The sequence below is a fragment of the Malaya genurostris genome, chromosome 1 (assembly GCF_030247185.1).
Source record: "Malaya genurostris strain Urasoe2022 chromosome 1, Malgen_1.1, whole genome shotgun sequence".
Lineage (NCBI taxonomy): Eukaryota > Metazoa > Arthropoda > Insecta > Diptera > Culicidae > Malaya > Malaya genurostris.
Genome location: NC_080570.1, coordinates 55020694 through 55048598, shown reverse-complemented (window position 1 = coordinate 55048598; position 27905 = coordinate 55020694). Strand labels below are relative to the sequence as shown.

General features: G+C 37.3%; 1 protein-coding gene across 10 annotated transcripts in view; it reads right to left on the bottom strand.

The window, feature by feature from the left end:
* LOC131439920 (afadin) overlaps positions 1-27905 on the bottom strand; it is a 225740-nt gene that overhangs the window by 146318 nt on the left and 51517 nt on the right. Inside the window, exon 2 of one of the 10 annotated variants that reach the window (XM_058611044.1) lies at positions 26759-26948. The exons of the other annotated variants lie outside the window; for them this stretch is intronic. The gene's annotated coding sequence lies outside the window, so the exon portion shown is untranslated. The remainder of the gene's footprint in view (positions 1-26758; positions 26949-27905) is intronic. 10 annotated transcript variants of the gene reach the window in all.

Sequence of the window (27905 nt, the reverse complement as noted above, 5' to 3'; positions counted from 1 at the left end):
GGTGCCGAAAACTGGATACCGGGATAGTAAAATCATTGAATTATCGGATAATATTAATTACAAACTGAAACAGTTAAAGCCCAATTTAGAAGAGTTTTTGTTGTACCTTTGAAATAAATGACGCGTCAACTGTAACCAAAAACAGCTTGTATGGTCCTAAACTAACATAACCTACAAATTGGAACAGGATAGAACACAACTTAGAAGATAATTTTATGGTTTTCTATGATGGTTTGAAGTTTTGAAAATGTTCGAGCCGGAAATCGAACTTGAATATTTTTCTGGAACTTTTCCACCTATTAATCTGAGTTTTATTTAATGAAAATCTCATATGAATTAATTTGGCCCTAGGCTATCTTGATCTGCAAACAAGAAACATTTAAAAAAAAATCACTACTCATCACATAGTTACTTAAGGAGTGTAACGAAAATAAGCTATCCACAAATTTTTCTTTCAAGTTATGATAAAAAAAAAACAACTTGAGCATAACGAAAACCGGATGAAATTTAAGTTATTCCTTCACGAATTTTCGAACTTTTTATCGAATGCTCTTCATCAAGTTCCGGACAAGTATTGCGTCGCATTTTTTGGACGCTTGAGCCGAAATTTTTGTGAACTCCTGCATGTTCCCAGCTACCTTACCAGTCTTCTTGAAGACCCTCTTCACGATTTTTTCTCAACGAAATTTATACCCTTTTCCGCAAGCCAATTGAGAGTGGTTTTGGCATAGTGAGCCGATGCTAAATCCGTTCAAAACAGTGGAGGTGTACTATGCTTTTTATATAAAGGCAGCAATCTCTTCTGGAGACTCTCAGATCGATAGATTTCTGCATTCATAGTTCCGGTAGTGTAAAAAATGGTTGACTGCAAACCACATGAACCTATTGCTTGCCATACCAGTACCTTTCGATCGAGTTTCTCTATTTGAATCGACCTGTCCGCATCGCTCACATCCTCCCCAACGACGAAAGTTAAAGTATTGTGGACATGTAAGGGGTTTTGAGTCCTCCTTTACATAAGTCTCATCGTCCATCAAAACGCATACATCCGGACACTGCAAAAGACGCGAATATAATTTCCGGGCACTTGTTGCTGCTCGCTTCTACTCTTTGTTTCGAGATTTTCTGCTTCTTGTGGGTCTTCAGGTGACTTCGCCTCTTAATACGCTGGATCATTCCGACACTCGTTCCTTCTTTTTTGGACAAATCACGTATTGACATTGATTTGTTCTTCATGATTAGTGATACCACTTTCTGGTCCAGTTTCAAATTAGAAGAACCGGGATTTCTGCTTCTTCCTGGTAGCTTATCCAAAGAATAGTGTTCCCTAAACTTATTAATGATGGTTTTAACACTGGCATGAAGAATTCCAAACCGCTTCGCCAATTTTCGCATGGTACCCCTCTCACTTAGCCATATGTCCAGAACCTTAAATTTCGCTTCCTTTTCAATACGCAACATTTTAAAAACGCAGAATTTCAACCGCCTAAACAAGTAAACAAACGAAAGCTGGTTTTCATATACTGGGCTTATTTGTGTGTTCTTATTGCGAGAAACGGGCTGTGCGAATAATTTTCCCGCAGAAGTCTAATTAAGCATAAATATTGCTATATTTTTTGTGCATATCACCCTTTAATTCTGGGATTGAAAGTATGATTCAAATGATATTGGAGATCTTTGTATGAAGTCCTTTCATTTGAATCTAAGTTTGTGAAAATCGGTTCAGTCGTCTCCGAGGAAATTAAGTGACATTTTTTTCACACACAGACATTTGCTCAGTTCGTCGAGCTGAATCGAATGATATATGAAATTCGACCCTCCGGGCTTCGTTTGAAAAAACGGTTTTCACAGTGAGTGCATAGCCTTTAAATATCAGAAAGGTAAAACATGTTCAGCACTATTACTTTCCCATCACTTTTCGTCTTCGAAAATGTCCCAGACATGAACGAGTTGAAACTTACTGGTCATAAACCGATGATTATTGAAAACGAAAATATATTTATAACCGCAAAAAAAAAACACCGAATCCATCTGAGCGGAAACCATGTATGTATTTATTCAACGCCATTAGCTCCCGTCTATTATTTTTCGATTTATTTATCCAACGAACCGGGAAGGACACCGCGACCCTTTCGGAGTACGCCACCGGTAAATGGCAAAACAACGCACTTGTCTTCAAGTACGAGTGAACCATCGGAACGAGTTTATGTTTGGGAATCATTGAAAAGCATCGATTCTCCAACGAACAGACACTACTGAATTGGTTTAAAATTTCAATAGCTTTGTTCAAGGTTTTAACTTTCCTACCCAAGCTATGAAAATCGGACGGGTAGAAGGCTCTTGTGAAGTAGACCGTTGACCAAGCGATGTTTGTTCATTCCAGAGTAGATAACCTCCTCTGGAACGGACGTCTGATAAGTTTTCATTTTTGCCCGACAGTGCAGGATGCAACATGATACCCCTAGTCTGAGGCTCGAAGTCGAAAAAGATACCCAGTAGAGATGGTCGGGTATCGGGTATTTTACCCGAAACCCGACCCGTACCCGTACCCGACGGGTTTTTGGTCGGGTACGGGTAAAAAATTTTATTTTCAATCGGGTACGGGTCGGGTACAAGTAAAAAAAATTTACTGCTTACTCGGGTACGGGTCGGGTCGGGTAAAAAAATTTACTACTCACTCGGGTACGGGTCGGGTACGGGTAAATTTTTTTTTCTGATCGATTACCCGACCATTTGTACTTCACATAAATATGTTTACACGTTGACGAGAATTTTTTATTGCAAAACAGTTGTTCCGAAAAATAAACAATTTGATTCAAGGGGTTTTGACATTCGCGCCTAGAACCAAACCTGAAAACTGGCATCTTTTTCCAGAAAAAAAACATTTCTTTTCTTCATTTAAAAAAAAAAACGATCAATCATAGTTACGTGAAAAGTTATGTGAATATTTTCCACCCTACTTTTTTATAACATATTTAATAAGACAAACTGCCTTAGCTCTAAGATGATCCAGTAAAAATTATTTGATTAATATAGAAAATGTAGTGTAGTACTCATATCACATTCAGATACCAGAAAACTGTTATTTTAAATATTGGTTGGAGATTTTCAAAATTTACATATAAATCATTAGGATTCTACCCATAAAAACATGAACATTTTTTTCTGAAAATCAGCCCAGAAGTTCTTCTTATTCTTCACTTCTGGGTGGTGTCACCTCACTTGAAATGACACCGATTGATGGCACAGCAAGTTGAGCTATATTGCCAGTTCGATGTCAACATTTCATAAGGGCACATAAACCAATGAGAGTTTCTCTTTGTTTACTTTCGCTTTTGTGGATATCTGCTTAATTTTCACGTGTACCTACAAAGTATTCGTGTACGATGAAAGATAATATCTCCATGTTTCAAACATTACCAAATATGTAACGAACGTTTGTATAATAACGCAGATATAGTCGAAAGAGAAAGTAAACAAAGAAAATCTGTCAATTGTTTTTAGGCCCTTTTGAAATGTTGACGTCGAGTTAGTTTACGTTTCTTTTCACTGAAAATCTCGATGCGTGACAGTCGCAAAAGTACGGGTGAAAATCTTTTCACGCGAAATGCTCAAATTTTCACCGTGTTCACTCGTTGAGGGTTCCAAGGGAGGTGGAACAGAAGTTCAATGGCTGTAAAAACCACCAGCTCCCGTTAACATCGTTGGTGTGGGTTTGTGAAGCTTACAAAACGGGCATATTTGACAGATTAATTTAAATCAAAATCATAATTCATTTTGCTTTGTAGTAAAAAAAATGTAACCAGCAAAAATTTCTCACAAATGTTCAAACTACTTACACTTGAAGGACTCACAGTTCACCATTTTCCAAATTGAATTTTTCACACCGGGAATACACGTGAATTATTTGATGTTTGGTCAATTCACGTAAACGGAACGATGATACTCTATTAATTTTAGGGGATGTTCGTGATTTTTCAAGTGATTCTAATGTGAATTTTTATTTGTGTGTCAAGATAATGAGCACACTTACTTGTGGTTCTAAAGAATTAGATCAAAAGTCGCACTGTTTCGTAAAAACCATACCTACCCAAAATTGAATACAACGGGTATTACGACATTTTGGATCAATAAGCTTCTCGAAAAATTTGAGTAGATATTACTCCCTTTTGTTGACATTTGTAAATGAGTACAAAGTACCAAAGACATTGGAAAACTATTCATGCTGCACAGTGTATTTATATGTTCAAATGTAAACAAGCATTTTAATGTATTTTACTTACAAACTAGAGCCTGATACGCTCTATCTAGCTCGCTATCTAAAAAACACTTTATTTTTTCCTTCCTGAATTTTGGTAAACTTTTTACTACTCATTCGGGTCGGGTACGGGTACAGGTAATTTTTAATCGGGTACGGGTCGGGTACGGGTAAATTTTTTTATTTTTTATCGGGTACGGGTCGGGTACGGTTAATTTTTTAAATTTTTAATCGGGTACGGGTCGGGTACGGGTAATTTTTTTTGCTGATCACTCGGGTACGGGTCGGGTTCGGGTATAAGAATTTCTATACCCGACCATCTCTAATACCCAGCTAATCAAACAAAAAACAGTTTTGAAAAAGGATCTAATTCCATAACAGATTTTTGTTTTGAATTGGCTTGTGTGGAATCTACAGCTATCTTGCTGAGTTTGCATACACAAAAGTCAACCCAGGCAATACAGTGAATAACCGAGGACTGCAGGAGTGCGTAAAAACAAATCCAACCGGGGGAAACGCAACAACGGAAGCCTCAGCACGAGTACGGGAAGCGTGTTTTCAAAAACATACTTCTCAAGTGGGTTTTGTTTCCTTTGACTTGCCCCTTTATCCCTAGCCCAGGTTTCTGCTGGTGTGTTCCTGCTCAGACGTGCACTTTTACTCTCGAAGCGATTATGGTGCATCATCATAACCGATATCTTCGTTCAGTTTGCAATTCGATCCGGTTCGGTGCGTCGGGAACGTGGCGTACTCCTGTTTCCAGTGACTTGGGAGTTCGAGAGAGAGAGAGAGAGAGAGAGAGAGAGAGAGAGAGAGAGAGAGAGAGTCAAGAATGCGGCTCCTCGTAACATAAAAGCAAATATTTTCATTGTTTGTTATTATAGGCAGTGTTGAGTTGCAGTCATATTTATGATGAGGATTGCATGATTGCCTCCTCAGGGTGAACCCGCCTTTGTTTTGACTGCGGTCTGGTTCAGTTATCACTGATGGATATTGAGAGGGTTTTGTTCCAAAACCATGCGATTGTAAAAGACATAAGAACATAATCAGAGCATAACCATGATAATCAATAGAATTAGCTTTGTGTGACAGCAAAATCGTTTTTCTTATCAATTTATTGTTACCATAGCTAATGAAGGGACTCCCTTGTTGCACACATTCCATCCCGGAAGGACTAGGCTACGTTGCCCACTTGAACAATGGCTATGTAAAACCCAAAGGGTATCAGTGGAATGACACTGGATAGTGGTGATGAATCTAAATTTCCGGTTCATTTATGTATCTAGTCTACAAAAACGGTGTTTAAGGCCATCGTCCAAGTACCATGCGCGAGGGTGGGTTTAAAAAATTTTCGATGGAAAAATTGCAGAATTTGTGGAAACAAAAAACAGACCTTTGAAAAACTTTCATCTATCTGCAGAGCGATAAAAAAACCTCTGGAAAAATGTGTATTTCTGTGATCTTTTTCAAATAAACCTCATTCAGACAACAAGGATTACATTCAGGCACATTTTGGGAAAAATTTTCACGCTTTTCAGGGATATTCAACAAATTTCCTATAACCGATTTCGTTGTCTTTTTGACGATTTGAAAGCATTAAATGAATTAGAATTATTTTTCAACGAAGATAATTCGATTCACTAACGGAATAAAGCCAACTTTGTAACATTTTCTAAGTTCTTCACAGAATAAAATCAATTTTCCAATCAACTGAAGAAAATCCGCTTCATTTTGAATCTTTGTGTGGGTGATGTCGGTAGCGAAAACGAGAAGCATGCTAATTCCATGCAAGTCTAGGAATCAAAATTACTTCGTAGGCTGCAGCGTTCCAGGCTTCAAGTAAACAATTGAAATCAAACTGTTGACTGGCATTATAATCATCTTGATATAATTCTACAATGACAGAAGTTAGTTTGTTACTACATGGAATGAAAAGTCCCGGGTCTAACAAAGAAAAAGTCGATTTTTTATCTTGAAAACTTTTTTTATTTTTCAGTATAATCTCCATCTAGAGCGATACACTTGTCCCATCGGTCCTTCAACATCATGCCTTTTGAATAAAAAAAGATTTGTCAATATCAGTGAAGTAAAACTTCATTCAATTCAATTGAAACCGAATGTGAAACACACTGACGATCTCTCTACTGCAGTAAACTTCACACTCTGACACACACAACGTTCGCTGACGTACCGAACGGGGAGCATTCGGTTCTTCATTCGATTCTCTTCAAATCAAAGCTCAGTTCAACCACCGACAGTTGAGCTCTTGAAGTAACAAAATATCTCTTTCAATAATGTGAGAGCGGCCTTCACGAGAGATTCATGTGAACAACACTCAAATTGGTTCGAGATAATAGATGAAAGGCAACCCAGATAACGGAAATATCAATTACAGAATACACATAAATTAATAGTTTCTTTCTTCAGTTTTCATTTTTAACACTTTACTCCATTTATAATTCTATTCATTCGAACTTGCTCACTACCAACAGCGAAGACAATGAAGCAGCTAAACTACTTGGCACTTGAAACTGGGCAAACAAAACTTCGGATGACTAGGTGCGATTATTCAACTGACGATGAATTCTGGGAGCTTCACTTGAAAATGGCAGCAAATGTCAAATGAATTTGTACCGATATGCTGACGGTCAATGGCCATCAATTCCATTTTCATCTGCTATTATTCGATTGAAAATGAAATTTTACCGCATTGGTCAAGGCCTTCAAATAGGCTTCCGTTTCTGTAATGACTTCAGCATTGGATGAAAATTTATATTTCTGGAGAAACCTTTTCAGATTTGGAAATAGATAATAGTCGCTGGGGGCCAGGTCTGGAGAATAAGGGGGATGGTGGACCTAACCGCACAGCAAATCATTCAATTTAAAAAAAAAAACAATGTTTCATCAGGACACGAAACTTGTCTTTTTCCATAACTTGATGAGCTCGTCTGACAGGATCATCTGTTATTTAAACACTAGTCGATAGATTGTCATGAAATTAACGTCTTTCCCGAGAAAGGCTCGGGACTTTTTACTCGATGTAGTATATGTTTTCAATTACACGTTGGGCATATAACTTAAACTGCTTAGAAAAGTTATATTTACTATATTTTTGTTATCACGTACCGTTCAAACACTATTTGTTGAGAAATGTAGCAGTAAAATGTTTCTTTTCATAACCAATCAGAATGCAGACCATCATTCTATTGTTTTAAACCTGATGCATTTATCAACACATGTAGGGGGAGATGTTCGGTTGCCGGCACCCCAACGTAAAATTTGACAGAAAGCATTTAGCGTCATTCCGACAAATGTCATGTGTATGTAATAGCAGCATTTTTCATAGTATCACAAATTGAAAAGCATCCATCGAAAAGGATTGAATATTTATGAAGTGAAATGGATCAATTTCGTCATTTAATACCGGATGCTATCAAAATTTTCCCAACCAAAGTTTTTTTTTCGTCATTTTTAAAATGTTTACCGATTTCGGTTACCGGTACCCCATTTTTTCGACAAATCGAAATGGCCAAAATTTACAACTTTATTAAATCGATAATACAGTTTTTTCAATCGATTGAATCAACTTAGTTTCTTATTCAGTTGTCCGCATAATGTGCACTTAGTCAGAAGTTATAAGCCTAAAAGAAAAGGGTGCCATTAACCGAACACTCTCCCCTATATTCAAAAACCTATTCTTAATCCACCAATCATTGGAATATTTTTTGCCTTTTCATTTTTATTACTGACACTAGATTGGACTCATTTTTGACACCAATATATTCAGATTGATTCGGATAGTTATCATAAGCATGCGTCAGCGCTTATGTAATATATTTTGAAATATTTCTCAGACCGAAAGTATCAAAAATAGTACATTTGAACGTGATCATCTGAAATATGTATACGGATAAAAAAGATTTTTTCAAGTACGTCACTTTAACGAGGATGTCTACAAAACTAGATTTTTTTTAGTTTATGCAATGACTGAAAGGAAAGGTTTGAGTCCTGTCTGTCAGCGTATCTTTTTCCAAAAAAATCATAGTTTCTGTGAGTTTCTCATTCATTTGGATATATATTTCCACTCAGTCATTGCAAAAACTGAACTTAGTTATGGCGACTTTACGTCAAACCAACTAAAAATTAATACATCGGTAGAATTTTTTGCCATATGATATTTGAAATCGATCCTTATCCCAATTTTAGTCACGAACGATCCTAAAATAATTGATATCGGATAATCAATGTACACGAAATAAGTTTTGACGCGGTAATGAGTTTTGGTGTAAGTGACAACCATTCGAACTTCAAACCTGTTTCAATAACCAAAAGTTTCCAAATGAGCCTAAGTTTGTTGAAATCGGTTCAGCCATCTTGAGAAAATGGAAAGGATTAGAAAAACACGTTTAATTGGTTACGTCACTTTTTCCATTATGTCTCCGAAATCAAAAATCACAGCGATCTGATATTCAAGCTTGGTCAATGGCACAATATTAGCTTTCAAACAAACCTGAGTTTGTTGAAATCGGTTCGGCCGTCACTGAGAAAATTGAGCGCGAAGAAAACAACACGTTTTGTCGGTTACGTCACTTGTACCATTACGGCTCCGGAATCAGAATTCACAGCGATTTGATCTTCGAACTCGATCAATGCCGCAATATCAGCTTTCAAACGAGCCTAAGTTTGTTGAAATCGGTTAACCCATCTTCGAGAACGTTAAGCACGAATAAAACAATGTGTTTTGTCGGTTACGTCACTTATACCGTTATATAACCAGAACCAGAAGTCACAGCCATTTGATATCTGAACCTAATCAATGGCCGAACAGTAACATTCAAACGAGCTGAGCTAAACTTGATGAAATTGGTTCAACCATCTCTGAGAAAATTGACCGGTAAAAAAACAACACATTTTGTCACCTAACAGAAAGAGATCACGATTTTTTTGGTTCAAAATTAGCTTTATTCATTAACGTAATTTCCATCAGAAGTAACGCAATCATTCCAGCGCCGCTCTAATATTTCAGAACCACACACGAAATAAGTTTTGACGCGGTAATGAGTTTTGACGTTTACGTCACTTATGTCATTATACCACCCGGAGCCGTAAGTGACAGCCATTCGAACTTCAAACCTGTTTCAATAAGCGAAAGTAGTTTCCAAACGAGCCTAAGTTTGTTGAAATCGGTTCAGCTATTTTCGAGAAAATGGAGAGGATTAGAAAAACGTGTTTAGTTGGTTAAGTCACTTTTACCATTATATCTCCGAAAACAAAAATCACAGCGATTTGATATTCAAGCTTGGTCAATGGCTCAATATTAGCTATCAAACGAGCCTAAGTTAGTTGAAATTGGTTAGGCCGTCATTGATAAAACTGAGCGCGAAGAAAACATCACGTTTTGTCGGTTACGTCACTTGTACCATTACGGGTCGGGAACCAGAATTCACAGCGATTTGATCTTCGAACTCGATCAATGCCTCAATCGTAGCTTTCAAACGAATCATTCGAATCGTTTATCTGCGAGAAATTTTTTTGTTGCATTGAAGAACACTGGAATTTGTCGGTTACGTCGCATATAACATTGCATCTCTCGAAACGGAAATGTTCCCCATTACCCTACCAAATTTGATTGACATTGTTAGCCTTCAAATAAGCCTATGTTGATCGAAATTTGTTGAGTAATCTTCGAGAGAATTCAACCGATAAAAAATGTGCGGTTATTCGTTTACGTCACTTGTTTCCATTATATGTTCCGAACCAGAAGTGACAGCCATTTGATCTTCGAACTTAGTCCATAATTGAATAGTACCTTTCAAATGAACCTGAATTAGTAAAAATCGGTTAAGGCAACTTTGAGAAAATCGAGCGAATAAAAACAACGCGTTTTGTCGGTTACCTCACTTATATCATCATATCTCCGGAATAAGAAGTCACAGCCATTTTCGATATGTCAGAATTTATAAAAACTAGTACAATATTTTCGATATGTCAGAATTTATAAAAACTAGTACAATATGGGTTGTTTGGATGACCCGATTATCGTCAAATATAGAATTTCGAAGTCATTTCGAAATTCGAAATGGCGAAGTCGTTGGAGGATGAGAAAATCTAGTGTTCACAAGTTCCAATTTTATGCCTCATCGTGTGTCTTTGATGATATTTGGTCAACAGAACGACGTCGGTTTGGTGCTACCACATTCTACGTTTGGAGCAGAATCAAATGATTCGAATTGGTTAGTATGAATTCAAAGAAGTATTATTTATCTCTGCCTTAATGAATTCAAATTTCGAAATGCTACCAAATTCTTATGAATAAAAATATGGTTGGATATAAATAATCGTTCCTCATACTATTAGCTAATCATTAAGAATAAAATGCAGATGTGTTCTACATATGCATTCATACTATGGATCCGGAAGTTTGCTTGTTATGAAAACTAAAGGTTTAGCTACGATTGGTAAGAAATATGACACTGGAAAAAGGCTAAAGGATTGGTAGGACCCAGAACTATATACGAAATACACATCGATCGTTTGTCGTTAGCTAGAAATCGAAATTCTCTTCCTCTTCCTGTGATTTTTGCATCCAATTGATGCAAACATTACATTGAGGCGGGGCTGGTCGATGAAACGATAATTTCGTAACGCGGTTTGCTTTGTATGCAAAATAAATGGGTAATCGTAATTCAATTGAGCTAACACCTATCCGTGCCCAGATGTAAATTAAACCCATTGGTTAAGTGGATAGATTAGGTTAAATAAACACAAACACACACAAACTTTGAAATTTAAAATCGCGACACACGGGATCTATCAAGATTCTCAGAGCTGAATTTTTTCAAAAAATTTTTTTTCGATATGACATTATATTTTGTCGTTTCAGACAATTGTTAGACATTTTGTACAAAAAAAAATATTCCGATATCGGAAATCTATGACACTAGAACTTGACGTTTCATGCAACTCCAAGACATTTGGCATCAAAAGAAATGTAGATTTTATGCATCCTCCCTTGTAGCACACGGGCTGAAAGGTCCCGGACCTAACAAAGAAAACACGATTTATATGGTTCAAAATTAACTTTATTCATCAACGTACGCTCCATCAAGAGTAACGCAATCATTCCAGCGCCGCTCTAATATTTCAAAACCACTTTTGTAGAACGATTTATTATTTCCTTTTATGGCTTCGAACAGGCAGTAGTCACTGGGAGCCAAATCTGGCGAATACGGTGTATGTGAGAGCAATTCGAAGTTTAATTCATGTACTTTTGCCATTGTTTTGATTGACTTGTGACACCGTGCGTTGTCTTGATGAAACATTTTTTTCTTCGCCATATGCGGTCGTTTCGCTCCAATAACGCTATATACTATTCACTGTTAATGATATTTCCTTTCTCAAGATGGTCGATAAATATTACGCCACGCACATTCCAAAATACCGAGCCATAACCTTTCCAGCCGATTGTTGTGCTTTCGGGAGCTTTGGATGAGATTCATCAGTTGCTGTACACTCAGATTACGACCGTTTTGATTCCGGAGTGAAGTGATGAATCCATGTTTCATCCATTGTCACATATGGACACAAAAATACCAGCTTGTTACGTTTAAACATGGCCAAACGCTGCTCAGAATCATCAACCAGTTCTCGTTTTTGGTCAACAGTGAGCAAACGCGACATCCACTTTGAACAGAGCTTTCTCATAGTCAAATACAAAGCCAACACGTTCTTTTGATATCTTTACGATGTCAGCTAACTCACGCAACTTCACTTTTCGATTATTCAAGACTAGCACCATCTATGTGTTAGGCCAAGGACTTTTCAGCCCATGTGTTACCTACAGTTCCGAAATTACAGGGTTAAAAGTGAGTGAAATTTTAAAACTGTCACGCAGTGTTTTGTGTGAGAATACCGTCGCAAGTGACAACTTCTGGTAACTTTTCTTTTGCCGGTTCGGATAGTAAATCGTAAAATACCTTTATCACTTCTTTCCGGCATATCAGAGACTCGGGTGATTCGCATTGATCAGATGCCTAAGCCCGACTTCTCTGGTAAAAAGGTAAAAGTTAAGTTACTAGATGATTTCTGCTTGCTTAAATGACACTCTGTCACGTCTCACCTTTTCGTTTTATACCTTCAAATCCTTGTTCTCCCTTGAGTACTATCATTCTATAATTTTCATTCCCTGTTTCAACCAAATGGTCTCTAGTTAGCTGAATGTCACAAAAAGGATAATAAGAAAAAAAATATATTTGATTATTCAATAATGTCGCACCACTGCTCCCAATTAGAAGTGTTTAATCAGCTGACATGAATTTTTCTGTTTGATTTTAGAAAAAATCCTAATATAACGAAACATCGAAAATCAATTCTCTGAACCTCAACATTAGACATAGAACCCATTACTATCATCACGCACGAGAAAAGCTAATCTGGTTCTTCTTCTTATTCTATCGATTAAGTGTGACTCCGCGGAGAGTAAAATTGACATCGTTCTCTGATACTGACAGCATAATAACCTGCAGATAAATCAAATCTCCTTGAATTTACCACCCTCCTCTGTGTAACTGCAGGACGTTCCTACGAGCAATGACGTCCAAATCCTCATCGGATATGAAATAATCCCAAACTTCACGGATACGACGTCTCTTGAAAATTATTGTTTTTGCAGGTGTTTCTAATTTTTATTGAAAAGTTTTGAACCAAAAGAGTGATCAACTTTATTGGCAAAGTTTCTCCATGAAATTTCAATTTGCGGGCAATTGAACGTTGCACTCGTTTACATACCAAGCAGCATTTCAACTTCAAAGAAATCAAATGCAGTCCCACATACAGATAAACACATAGATCGAACTCTCAATCTAGTGTTAAATATGGACCCTTGACTATGCGTAGCATTCACAATCTGAATCTGACGTATCAAACTGTACCAGACGGGGTGGTTCATTATGTGTATGTGTGTGTGTGATTGCAATATGTATATTTCTGTGCTCAATCTGTCGGTGGTTATATCATCATCAAACTTGATTAACATCGTTGGCAAAAACAGCGGTGCTGTCGGGTTGTGCTGGCTGTGATTATCGGAGTCACAGCAGTCATAGTAGCCGGACACGCCCCGACTTTGGACCGAGTCGAATGTAAACAAAGAACGCAAACGAACGAACGAACAAACGGACGGCAGACGGTCGACGGAATGTTGTTTTCGATTGAGTCGAAATAGTTTAAGTTGGTTTCGTGGAAGTGAGTTCATGGAATGCTTTACATTCCGTGCTGTTCAATTATTGATTTAAATTACTTGACGGTTACGGGATGATGCTCTTTTATTGGTTCGACGGTTGAATTCATTTTATTTTCGAATACACTGCCAACCACCTCGAATGAAATCTAACCGCACCGGACACCGGTAACATTCTCGTATTACAATTTGAAACTTTTGTCATTCGAACACCCCTTGGAAGGGATCGAATAGTCCCAAACGTACTGCGCGCACATTCTATCGAAATTGGTTCGAATCTGGTGCGACACATATCTTTGAGGAATGGGTACAACATTCCATTTTGGTTGAAAATTTATTTCTGTATCTATCACCGGTCGGTACGGTTGGTGAAACGGGTACGAGCTCTACCGGGGCAAATTTTGTGGCTTGTGGTTGGCAGCAAAAAGAAATTAGAAATTCAGCAGTAATCGGAAGAATCTGGAACGGCATGAACCACATGCTTTTAAGCTATTTAAAGATTGTTGATTGGTTCCATGGTTCTGAGTAATCACAGAACTTTGGTACTAGTTGAAGATAGTTGAACACGACAATCCGCGCTACTCGGACCTCGTACCTGGCGAACAACACACTAGAACAATTCATTTGGAAAATATGATCGTAACCGCCGTACTCTACAGACTTTTCACCGTCCAATTGTCACCTTTTTACATTATTGGGACATTCACTTGCAGAGTTGCACGGATCAGGGTCATTTGGTCGAAAGCCGTTTCGTCGAAAGGGTCATTTCGCCGAATTCTTCAATAGACATCATATCGTGATTGGAATTGATTTGAAATAAAGACACATAAAAAATGATAATGATGCGGGTGCGACCCATTAATGTTGTTTCAAATTAAGAGATGGCTTATTGATCAATTGGTTTCTCGTCAAAACAATAATTTTTCGTTAACGGCCAACGTTTCGAAGGTTATACCTTCATCCTCAGGGAAAATCGATTACAAATATCTTTATTTTACCTTTTTATATATATATATATATATAAAAAATAGCTATAGAATTCGCTCAAACTTTCGAAAAATTTTCCGAGGCCCGGAGGGTCGAATGACATATACCAATCGATCCAGCTCGACGAACTAAGCAAATGTCTGTGTGTGTGTGTGTGTGTGTATGTGTGTGTGTCTGTGCGTGTGTTGTCAACTAAGAGGTCGAGATCTCAGAGATGGCTGGACCGATTTTGATCAAACTAGTCGCAAATGAAAGTTCTCCCCGTCACCCAAAACGCTATTGAATGGTTTTGAGATCGGATGTTTACTTTTTGAGTTATACAAAGTTTTATGTCAAAATTTTCAGTTTTTTGACAGTATCTGTCACAATTGACCTTGAAAACAGAATATGTTTTCAGACTTAGATTCCGCACGGTAATAGCTATCCATCAAGCCATAGATTGTTAAAATCCGTCCATTTTTAACGGAGATATCGAAATTTTTGTGTAAACGACTTTTCCCCCTATTCCGGCAGTAGGAGTTTTGAGCGCTGTATGACAAAGAAATGCTTGGGAGCAACGGAAAACACGATTTTTTATACTGTTACATACAATTGTATCTAAGTACCAAAAAGACTGTGTACAGCATCCTTTTTCATGACATTTAGCTTCGGACCGATTTTAGCACGGCTCGTTTTTGGCAACATAATCGTTCGAATATGACATATGTAAACCAGATGATATCAGCATTTTCGAGTTGAAAGTAATTCCATAATTATATTGTTTTAAACTACTTACAGCAATAAATGCTGGTAGAACATAACATCCATATACCATTCGAATCAGTTCGTCGAGACCAGCAAATGCGTGTGCCCAAATAATTCCACTCAATTTTCTCGGAAAATTTCTTTTCTACAAATTCAGATTCATACGAAAACTCGTATGCTCCCAAACAAAGTTCCTGAATTATGTTTGGTTCTGATCTCTGGTTCCGGAACTACAGGATGATATGTGAAACGAAATCAAAATTGTGTAACTCATTCTTCTCGTAGATGTCTGAACCGATCTAAGATTCAAATGAAATCTAAGAATCATCTAAGATTCAAATGAAATCTAAGAATCATCTAAGATTCAAATGAGAAGTTTCAAGATTCTATAAAATATCTTGCTCTTCAGTCAGATCCAACTTCCGGTTTCGGAGATACAGGGTGATTGGTATAAAAATGTCTATTCCACATATATTAATCAGGTTTATCGGGTTAGCAGATTTGGATAGTCGATAAAAAAAATTAACTTTTTTCAGTTTTAGTGGTATTCAGTTGTCGATTCCGAAGGAACCTAAAAATTTAATTCGTGCTATGATTTCTCAGAGATGTCTTCACTGATTTTCAAATATTTTGAAACAAATGTAAACTATACAGCTACTCAAGTAAATTTATCTGACTTCGGCCATACCGATTTTAGAATTCCGGTTCCAGAATAAAATCGTTTCTCAAAGCTCAATCGTTTTCTCAAAAAAAGCCTGATCAAATTTCAGAAACAAAAATTCAAATTAAAATAAACTTATATACAAAATTAATTAATTTTATACATACACACAAAAATTAATTAATTTTATCCAATTATGACTTCCGGTTCTCGAATTACATGATGATGAACTTTTCAAATTCAAACCGATATAGAAGATGACAATCCCGAAAAGCTTCAAAGTTGGACTCAAAACTGTTGTTATTTATTCGACATATGGCCATACGAATCGGTTTGGGTTATGCTGGTTCCTGAATACCGGCTATGGAAGTACCTTAAATTACCGTAAACTCTAAAGTGGAACTTACATATCATGGCATCTTTAATCGATTATCACACTTCTAGATTTAAATTCGATCCGATTTGCAGTTTCGACATTACAGAGTAATGAGTGATTAAAATCTCAAATTGTCACTTAAAACGACGGTCATTAAAATAATGTTATGAAAACTTAAACACCGAAGAATATTCATACAAAAAACACATGCGGATTGACAAAAAAAGGTATCATCTCACTGCTAGGTGGATTAAACACGTTTTTTTATATCATTTATTTTACCCCGGCTTTAACTCATACTTTAGAAAAATTTTCCGAGGCCCCGAGGGTCGAATGTCATATACCAATCGATTTAACTCGACGAACTGAGCAAAGTACGTGTGTGCGTGTGTGTGTGTACGTGTGTGTGTACGTGTGTGTGTGTCTGTATGTGTGTTGTCAACTAAGAGGTCGAGATCTCAGAGATGGTTGGACCGGTTTAGATCAAATTAGTCGCAAATGAAAGGTCTCCCCGTCACCCTTAACTCTATTGAATGGTTTTAAGATCGGATGTTTACTTTTTGAGTTATACGAGATTTTATGTCAAAATTTTTAATTTTTTGACAGTATCTGTCACACTTGACCTTCAAAACAGAATATGTTTCTATACTTAGGCTCCGCACGGTGATACCTATCAAACAAGCCATAGATTGTTAAAATCCGTCCATTTTTAACGGAGATATCGCAATTTTTGTGTAAGCGACTTTTCCCCCTATTCCAGCAGTAGAAGTTTTGAGCGCTGTCTGGCAAAGAAATGCTTGGGAGCAACATAAAACACGATATTTTATACTGTTACATACATTTGTTTCTAAGTACCCAAAAGACTGTGTACAGCATGATATTTTGCCTCGGACCGATTTTAGCACGGCTCGTTTTTGGCAACATAATCGTTCAAATATGCCATATGTAAACCAAATGATGGCAGCATTTTCGAGTTGAAAGCAATTCCATAATTGTTTTAAATTACGTACAGTAATAAATGCTAGAAGAACATAGCACCCATATACCATTCGAATCAGTTCGTCGAGATAAGCAAATGCGTGTGTGACAAATAATTTCACTCAATTTTTTCGGAGATGACTCAACCGTTTTCTACAAACTCAGATTCATATGAAAAGTCGTATGCTCTTAAATAAGGTTCCTGAATTATGTTTGGTTCCGACCTCTGGTTTCGGAACTACAGGATGATATGTGAAACGAAATTAAAACTGTGTATCAGGTTTATCGGGTTAGCAGATTTGGATAGTCGATAACCAAATAAACTTATTTCATTTTTGGTTGTATTCAGTTTTCGTTTCGAAAGGCACCCAAAAATTTAATTCGCACTACGATTTCTCAAAGATGTCTACATTGATTTTCAAACATTTTGAAACAAATGTGAACTATTTAGCTACTCAGGTGAATTTGTCTGACTTCGGCTACACCGAATTTTGAATTCCGGTATCGAACCGTTTATAAAGCTCAATCGTTTTCTCAAAAAAAGCCAAATCGAATTTCAGAAACAAAAGTTCAAATTAAAATATATCCAATTTTATCCAATTCTGACTTCCGATTCTGGAATTGTAGGATGCTGAATTTTTAAAATTCAAAGCGATATAGAAGATGACAATCCCGAAAAGCTTTATATGGCCATACGAATCGGTTTGGGTTATGCTGGTTCCTGAATACCGGCTCTGGAAGTACCTTAAATTACCCAAAACTCTAAAGTGGAAATTACTTCGACATATCGTGGAATGTTTAATCGATTGTTACACTTTTATATTCAAATTCGATCCGATTTTCAGATTCGACATTACAGAGTAATGAGTGATTAAAATCTCAAATTGCCATTAGAATAATGTCATGAAAACTGAAACACCGAAAAATATTCATGCGAAAAACACATGCGGATTGATAAAAAAAAAGGTATCATCTTACTGCTAGGTGGATTAAGCACGTTTTTTTTCATAATCTTCAAACGAGATTTCCAAGAAACCTTGTTGACTTTATTAGAATAATTACCAGGTAATTTCTTGTAGTATTTCCCGATAACTGAGTGCAAATGAAAAAAAATTTCGAATGCGGCTCCGCCACATCGTTTTGCTCGTGTGCTATCCGACCTCGCTACCGCTCGTTCGGACCTAGCTAAGGTAAAGACACCTAGCTTTGAATAGACCGGGTAAACGAGGCGGTTACGGCGGGTCGACGTAATTCATTATGTGAAACGAAATAACCCTTTCGGCGAAATGACCACTTCGGCGAGACGACTTTCAGCGAAATGACTAATTCGGTGAAATGGCATTCGGCGAAAAGACTTTCGGTGAAATGACCCACTCTTGAGCTGCACTGTACCGGATCAGGGTCATTTCGCCAAAGGCCGTCTCGTCGAAAGCCATTTCGTCGAAAGGGTTATTTCGTCGAATGACATTTCACCGAATCCTGAAATCGCCTTAAAATCGTAATTGGAATTGATTCAAAATAAAGAAAAATGAAAGATGATAACGTTAACGCCCGTTTTGTTGACCTGACAATTGTACTTTTTGAATAAAGATTGATTCTTGTACTCTTGAAAAAAGACTGATTCATGAACCGCAGAACGGAGTTCCTAAGAAAACTTGTTGATTACTTGACTACTAAGCATCAACGTATCTACCTGGTAAATGTACGTGGTATTTTCAGTTTATTAAGTGAAAATGGAAAAAAAATCTAATGCGGCTACGCTTTGTGCCGCCGAGCCATCTAGGCTTTGGTTATGTGGCTTCGCCACATCAGTTATACAGGAGACGTAACTTACAGGAGGCATGACCCTTTCGGCGAATTGACCTATTCAGCGAAACGACTTTCGGCGAAATGATCCGCTCCCGACTGATTTACAATTTTTGAAATAACAATACAGTCCTACATAGGAAAAAATTAATTTTATAAATTTAAAATCGATTTAAAAAACCCTGTTTAGATCCACCTAGTGCCTTTCTCATATAACTCATGTTTTAATAAATATTACTAACAGATTCTTCAACAACCTTGGATTTAAATCTTGAATACGAACAAAATATTTCTTTGAGTATACACTAGCATAATCTTCCATATTTATTAAAAGTTTTGAGCTTAGTTTAAAGGAATTCTTCTTTTTTCAAATTGAAATTTAGCTCTTCACGACGGTATACATTTTAACCACACTTCAACCTACTGTTCTGAAACCGGAAGTTAGAGTGTAAGTTTGTGAAAATCGACTCAGCTGTTTGTCACATATTCGGCATCATTTCTCAAACTAAGCGCTTTTGATTAGGACGTTGCCTTTTTGTATGACAAGGGGGATGCTAATCTAAAAAACCCTTCTTAGTCCACTTAGTGGAATTTTCATTGATCGAGGGTAAATGAAATTTCCGAAATCGAAATTTTTTTTTTGATGCAGTCTTAGAAATGCATGAAACGCCGGGATTGAGTGTCATCTCGAAAAAAAATTTTTAATCGACTTTCTGGGGATTTGTTTTTCGAGATGACACTAAATCTAGACTTTTCATGTAACTCTAAGAAATTTCATGGTGAACACTACCGCTCTACGAAATTAGAGGTCATCCCAAAATATTAGCACCCTTATACATATTAAAGCGGTAAAAACCAACGTGTTTTGTCGGTTACGTCAATTATACCATAATATCTACGGAACCAGAAGTCACAGCCATTTAATCTTTGCACTTGATCAATTTACGGATTTTACGGTTACGTCACATTTAAAGTTACATCTTCCGATCCGGGAATGCTCGCCATAATCCTTCCAAACTTAATCGAAGACTTCATAGTAGCTTTTGAATATGCCTAAGCTTACTGAGATTCGTTGTCATCTTCGAGGTAATTGAGTCGATGAAAAAAGTGCGATTCGTCGGTTACGTCATTTATACATTTCCGGAACCAGAAAAAGATAGCTATTTGATCTTCGAACTCGAGTAAATAGTAGCCATCAAATGAGTCTAAGCTCGTTGACCATCTCCTAGAAAACTGAACGGTGAGAAAAATCATTGAAAATTACACAATCACAGTCATTTTCCGATCTCATATAAGAGTCAGCGTTGGTGACTGCCGATAATTTGGCAGAAAACGGCTCGATATTTCTCTATATTCAGGGTGGCAAGTGAATTAGCGATTTCAATTTCCCGGTTTTTTCCCAGTTTTCCCGGTGCGCGAGACTAAAAATTCCCGGTTTTTTTAACATGTCCATAAAACATCGAGAGTTGAGAAATAGGTGTTTTTCGGGTATCTCCTGGGAACTACGATTAAAACTCTCATCCACAGTTTGTCTAAACGAACTATTCAATCTTTTTCAAGACTACCACTGAATCAGTCTTTTAAAGGCTATCTGAAAAATCAGTCCTTCTTAAAATTTATGCAAGTTATGTATTCTAGAAATGGGTAAAACCGTTAATTTCAAAGAACTGTTGAAAACTTGATAGTTGTACCGAAAGAATTAGTTCTATTGAACCTTTCTTTCGTGTTTCTGAAACTGTATGTTTCTTCGAAAATAATATGAGAGCTATAAATTATATTTTGTAGTTAACAGATTCAATAATAATTAAGTTTTGTTGCATGTGTTCTACCAATAATCATTCTCTTTTGTATACATTTTCAAAGTTCGTGAAATTCTACCAGATTACTCAAACCAGCAAACGTTTCGAAAGGCTATTCTATTGAGAAGAACAGTGAGCTATCATTCTTCAATAAAGAACTCCAGTTTACTCAATCTTCAAGGAAAACTAGTTCTGTTGGACCGTACTTGGACTGACCATCTCTAGTGTATTCCATTTTTTTTAGTTTGGTATAGTATAGGATTAAAAATTAAAAATGAATGAGCTGAAGCACAACACTCCTCCCTCAAACCCGATTATTTCTAACAACCAATGGCGTCTCGTGACAAAATTTTCGGGTTGTGCACTGCTTATACAGTATGATATCAGAACCGTTTCGATGTTGCAACTGAGACAGCAATTTGTTTTCAACTGCCATAAGCATGAGGCACTGAAGCCTCTCCTGAATGTGTGCATACAAGTTCTCACAGAGCCCATTTGACCAGTTGTGCAGTGCACGAGGTGCACATGAGGACGAGAGACCATTGCTAACAACATATACGATGTTCTTTCAGAGTTGGGTTTTGGCGAGAAAACAAAATCCTTCTAGAATTCTTAAAATGTACGCTTGTCACTTTGGAAAAACAACAACCATCTATGCCTCTAGTGACTGAGATGATCTAAATTTGATTCTTCTATCATCGACCCTGAACAGGCTCTTACGAACTCTGGAAAATCAATTTCAGCTGTCAAAGAAGGAAATCAAATACTCCTTGCAAACGGTGGATAAAATGAAAGTCGACAGCTCTGTCGATCTTGTGAATCCTATAGGAATCAATACCTAGATTACTAAACAAGTATTGTCACTATTTGACATTACTGAGACAAATTTGAGTGAAATTAGGGAAATTATTGGCTGGCGACTAAAAACACGGCCCCTAAGATTTCTTAAGAAATTTATCAAACAAACATGTTACTTGATGTTACTTTTACCATTATGCATACTTATTCTGAAATTTGAAGAAAAACACTAGAAAAGGTCCTAAGTGCAAATGACAGTTCCTCTTTCTTTACTCTTTCTTTCGATTATTATGGTCCTATAGGCAATCAATCTATCTTACACTTTGCATAGAATAACGACTGAAACTATCAACTTTCGATCTGCTGTTAAAAAAATGTTGGAAAATACAGTAGTAATGGAAAGAGAAAATAAACAAAGAGAAACTGTCATTTGCACTTGGAATCTCTTCTAATATTTGTCGAGATTTAATAGAAATTCAGCAGAAGCATTCAAATTATCCTTATTTTTCATTATGAGCATTCATTGTGCTGCTATTGATGGCAACTAAGAAAGCTCTCATTGATTTAAAATTGCTGAAGTGTTGGCTCAATTTTCAATGGATTGAACCTGTGAGGGAAAATAAGAAGTTTCAAAACTTGTACTGAACTCCTAGCTCAAACACAAAATGGCCTTCATCTTTTCATTTGTTGTATCAGGAAAATCATGATGCTGAAAATCGTTACTAAGATTAGGACTAGTAAATTTTTTCCCGGATTTGTACTAAAATTCCCTACTTTTTCCCGGTTTTTCCCGGTAAAACCAAATTCCCAACTTTTTCCCGGTTTTCTCGATTTTCCCGGTCACTTGCCACCCTGTATATTGCAACCAATAACCGCTGCCATTTCACAATGGTTCATAATCTGTCAATTTTTATGGCTGCGTCCTGTTGTTTACACTCTTTTCTAACCACTTGTGCAGTTGTTTATTCGTTTTCATTAGTTTATTTCGAAATGCGTGGACTTTCAGCAGAACAACGTCGAAAAATTTTGTACCAATGGTGCACAGAACGCGGACTGTCACTGAGAAAGATAGCAAAAATGGAAGGAGTAAGTGAAAAAGCCGTGCGAAATGCAATCAGGAAGTTCGGTGAGGATAACACCTTTGAGGATAAATCGAGCAAAATAAGGAGGTTTCAGTTCGGGATGTGACAAAAAAGTGGGTACTTCGAAGTCAAATGTTCTTCGTGCTAAAGAACGTTTGAATCTTCGAACCTATAAGTAGCAGAAACAACCAAAACGTAGTCCGAAACAAAAAGCATCGATCAAACCGAGGGTTCGAAAGCTGTACACTACGATCCTTGCCGGAAATTTGAAATGGACGACGAAACCTACTTGAAACTCGATTACAAATCCTTGCCGGGACCACAATATTATACGGTGCGAGAAGGGCAAGTGTTAAACCATTTCGAGACATCGATTGAAGTCGAAAAATTTGGTAAGAAAGCTATGGTTTGGCAAGCAATTTGTAGCTGCGGTAAGATTTCGAAACCCTTCATCACCACTGCTTCAATGAACAGCGAAATATACATGAAGGAATGTTTACAAAGACGACTTCTACCTCAGCAGCCGAAACCATTCAACAGTTCGAAAAAGATTGGAAAAAAGTGTCAAAACTTGTCGCCAAGAAGTCTGTACGGAATTTAATGAAAAACGTTCGCAAGAAGGTGCGGCTGCTAGTCTACAATGGCTGAGTAGCAAATGTTGAGAATAATATTCTGTTGTTGTAGTCTAATATTATCAGTCTATCGAATAAAATTTGAATATCTAACACTTGTGAATTTTTTACAGCGAAATCAAAGTGCGTTCATACTTGCTGGGACAGTGTTTATACAGTCTGGCAATGATCGGCGCTGATAACAGTATCCTCGAAGACGATTCGTTCGGTTTTCCAACAATTTAATATCATTTCCTCTCGTCCTCATGGAGGTGCACAACCGATTGAACATTCAATTATTTTTTATAATCTCTATTTATTCGGTGAAAGCATGTCGGATGATACCGAAATTAAAAATAATGAGCGATTTTGTTTACAGCACAGTATGCACAAATTCTCCTTAAGCGGTTTGCGCTTGCTGGTCAATAACAGCCAAATGATCTTTTCATACCGCATTGTCGTGGCGCTCTGAACTCGAGCAGTTTGCCTTGTGCACCAAAATTGCATGTATTTACACACATCTCCAATACATCCAACATAAAATTTATAGTATCTCTGGTCGTAGTGTTAGTATCTTTTCCGTGCATATGAGTTACTGCACAAATTCTAGAAGAGGAAGAGTTTCTCAGCTCAATACTTAGATTTGTTGTTCTCTCTGTCACGTTTGGCTCTTCGAGAACTACTATGAACACCTTCAGAAGAGCCTTCAGTAGCTTACGCTTATGGCAGTTGAAAACAAATTGCTGTCTTAGTTGCAACGTCAAAACGGTTCGATTGATGAAGTTATTGACAGATTTTATCAACGTGCAGAGCGCCGAAATAAGTTTAATAAAAAAAAGTTATTTTATTATATTGAAAAAACACAAGCGAAAATCCATTCCTCAATCCTTAGTTTTCACTTACAACGAACTGTTACATCTGATATCATACCACCATATCAGTGCACAACCCGTATGCTTTGTCACGAGAAGCCACTGCAATTTATAGATTCTTTATAGTTTGAGTTACGCTTTCTAAGGAATAGACGAATTGGATTTGAGTTCAACAGTTGAACCAACGCAGCAGAAGAATAAGTGTAAGAAGCTCGATTGTCACGTTGTCACGTGATTGGCACAGAATTATATTTTGTACACTATGAAATGATGAATAGCAATTGTTGTAATCAGGTTTGTGCATGTGAAGAATACTAGTTTCGATCTAATAATTTGGACATAGTCTTTATTTCGATGACTTAAATAATATAGAAAACGGAAAATGAAAAGCAAAACTCGTCGTTCTGTCTTTTTAGTCAGTATAATATTATCGATTCTGTAAATGCCACTTATTGCCATTGGCGCAGCAAGTGCAGTAGGAAAGACGGAACCGTTTGTCGTAAAAATATTCACGGAAATGCTAGCGATAGCTAAAGAACTGAAACATTAGTTGTTTTTTTCAGAATTTGATTATCTGTTTTGGTTTAAAATTTGGTACAACTAATCGATTGTTGTTTTAACTAAACTGTCATGTTATGAGCATGAACTTAGCGAGCCACCTCTCGCCGATGATAACGCAAATAGGTGAATAATTTGTTGTTAATTTGTAGCTAATTAGTTACGATAATTTAGAATTTGTCGCTCAATTAATTTTTTATTTTTTTGAGTACTTCGCTGAGTTCATATGAAGTTAGCGAAGCCCCCTTCCAAATATGCTTCAAAGTTTGAATTTGTTGCTCTATTTTTGTTTTTAGTTTTTTGAGTACTTCGCTAAGTTCATATGAATTTAGAGAAATACTTAAAAAAAATGTTTGAGCAACAAATTCAAAATTACCGTAACTGATTGGCAACAAATTAGTAACAAATTATTCACTGGGTTTCAATTTGTTTTGAAGCATTTTTGGAAGGGGGCTTCGCTAACTTCATATGAACTGTCATGTTTTATTTATCGTGCTGGCAGTTTATCAATGACTCCTAGCAAAGACACGCACCACAAACGAGTAACGAAACGTTCCAATGGAGCAATTACGGAAAATGAAACGTTTCAATGAGGTATCAGTCGTGCAACTGAGCAATGACACAGTCCCAGCAAAGTTACCTGAATGCATGAAAGCAAAAAATGTCTCAGTTGTTTCAATCAATTATTCAGTTACATATTTGAACTTAAGACGCCTATTGCAATGAACAATTTAACACTTTTGGTCTCTTGGGAGGACAGCTAATCGTTTACCACTTGAACAATGAAATTTTGCCTAAGTAGCTGCTTGGAATGAAGAGGATTTTTGCTCTGCGTTTTACCGTATTCGTTCTCCGCCAAGTGACAGCTTTTGAATACAGCAATTTCGTTTACCTGAATGGTTATGACAAAATCAAAAGATATGTTAGTTAAATCAACAACATTTTAGTTGGAACAAATAGGACGTGAAATATCAATTACAATATTGTAATTTCATGATAAGCGGGTTCTCCGTGTGGTCTCAAGTTAGCAGTACTCTGCCATCCCCAGAGAGGCTATAATCTGCTTCACTGCAATTATTACTTCGATATTTTCTGCAAGGGCTCTATGTCGTCTCAAAAGAAAATCCACGCGTTCCGATGACAGCTGCCAGCTTCGGTTAGGGCACACAAAAGCACTCAGCCTATGAATGGAACAGTGGTCCCAATCGGAATCAGTGTCCCGTTCCGGGATGAGAATGCCAATATTTTTACTGCCAGCAAGAAGATGGTTCCAATAATGTCAGTTATAGTTTTCCCAAAGGCTTCTTATTCAATCATGCGACTTGACTGATTTTATTCTTTTTTTTCAAAATTACTTATGCGTCCTGTTTCTGTACCATATTGCGACTGGTCCTGAAGTAAACTGGGATCGCTGTGACACAAAACGGAAACGAACAGTATGGCCCCGTTGCGCAGTCCTCGAACAGAATAACCCAATCATGTATTCAAATCACAAAACGCATCCGACCAACCGAACCAGTAGTGGTGGTTCGCCGAGTTATGGTCGCATACATGCCACCTGACAAAAGCCTCCGTCGTATCACATGGCCACTCAAGTGATTCATTCGATTAGCATAATCATATCGGTTCGGGCCTTGGCTGTACGTACAAGCCTAGCGGAAAACGGTTCTGCTCTCACCGGAGGCCGGCCTGGAAGAAGTTCGTTCAGTTGATGTGTCGTAGTTAGGCAAATGGAATACCACTCCAATCACACCGACGACGAATCGAATTCCTCTTCAGTCGGTTTCAGTTACATGATGTTATTTGGTGGTAACAATGTGCCTTCTAACGGTTCATTTGCCAGCCGTTTTTTTGTTGTTGTTGTTTTCACCTGGTTAAAACTGCGAGTTGTCATTATGAGCATAACATAATCAAACAGTTGAACGCCCTCCGCTTTCATCCATCATTCCTACCAACTGACGGTAATAAAGTTAAGTCAATTCAGTACCAGTACCTGTTACGATTACTCATGAACGATGAAAATTGAATTCCATCCTGCATACTGGACCGTGATGAGCTCGGCTAGGCAAAGTATCAGCTTTCACCGAGTGACTTCAACAGCGTATTTATCCGATTTAAATATAGATGACCTCAACATTTGCTCAACATTTTGTTCCGGCAAATAATTAGCGCTATCGATTTACCTGGAATGAGAATAAAAAGGGCAGCACGTTAATATAAAAGGTTTTGTCGTAGTCATTATACTATACTACAAACTATCGATCGATTTTTTGTTGTTGCTATTTATACACTTCCCATCGCCATCACCAATCCGATGTGTGATCAGCGACCATGAAATGAACACAATCGTTTCAGCCGAGGTACCATCCATATTTACCATTTGTCACCGTCAACTCTGCGGTATCCACAATAAACATCACAATCGACCTGACCGTAACCCTGCCGAAGGATGTGAATTATGTGAAGTGGGTGGGTGCCTCACACAGCCGGTCGTAAATCCTGTACGGCGCCGTCTGCCTTTAGGCAGCTAATCGAGAAACAAGCCTTAACGGGACAATTTTGCCACAGGCTGTCATTAGGGGTCTGACAGAAGTAAGAGACATAACACAATAACAATAATAGTGCTAACTAATCTTCCCGCTTGACATAAGGATCTGAGTTGAATACGGTGTCGGTGTGTATTGGCCCTAAGGCATCGGGTTTGTTTGCCAAGAAAATCACATCGTTCGAAGTCTAGTCCGAAGGAAGGAAGAGACTGTCTGCCTAGGAGTGTTGTCTGCTTTAATGTAAACCAGAACGTTTTTGGGTGCAATAGTAACACAATGTTATTGAGTTCAATAACAAAATACCATTCAGGATCAGAGAAGCTTTAAACTAAATCGGAACATTTTCCTGGATTGAATAAATCACGTAAATTAAAACTTAGAGCACTTTGAAATTTCCTTTCCCCGTTATCCTTTGTAGACTCCCGTGGACTTAGAGAGCATCCTGGTATGGCCAAAAAATTCTTTTATCAAAATACTTGCATACTACTACAGTATGTCCCACGAAAAACTTCGAATTTAAAATAGCAATAATAAAAAACCGGTTTTAACCCACCTAGTGGTGTAATTAGTAATGTAAGTATTCCAGAATTCTTA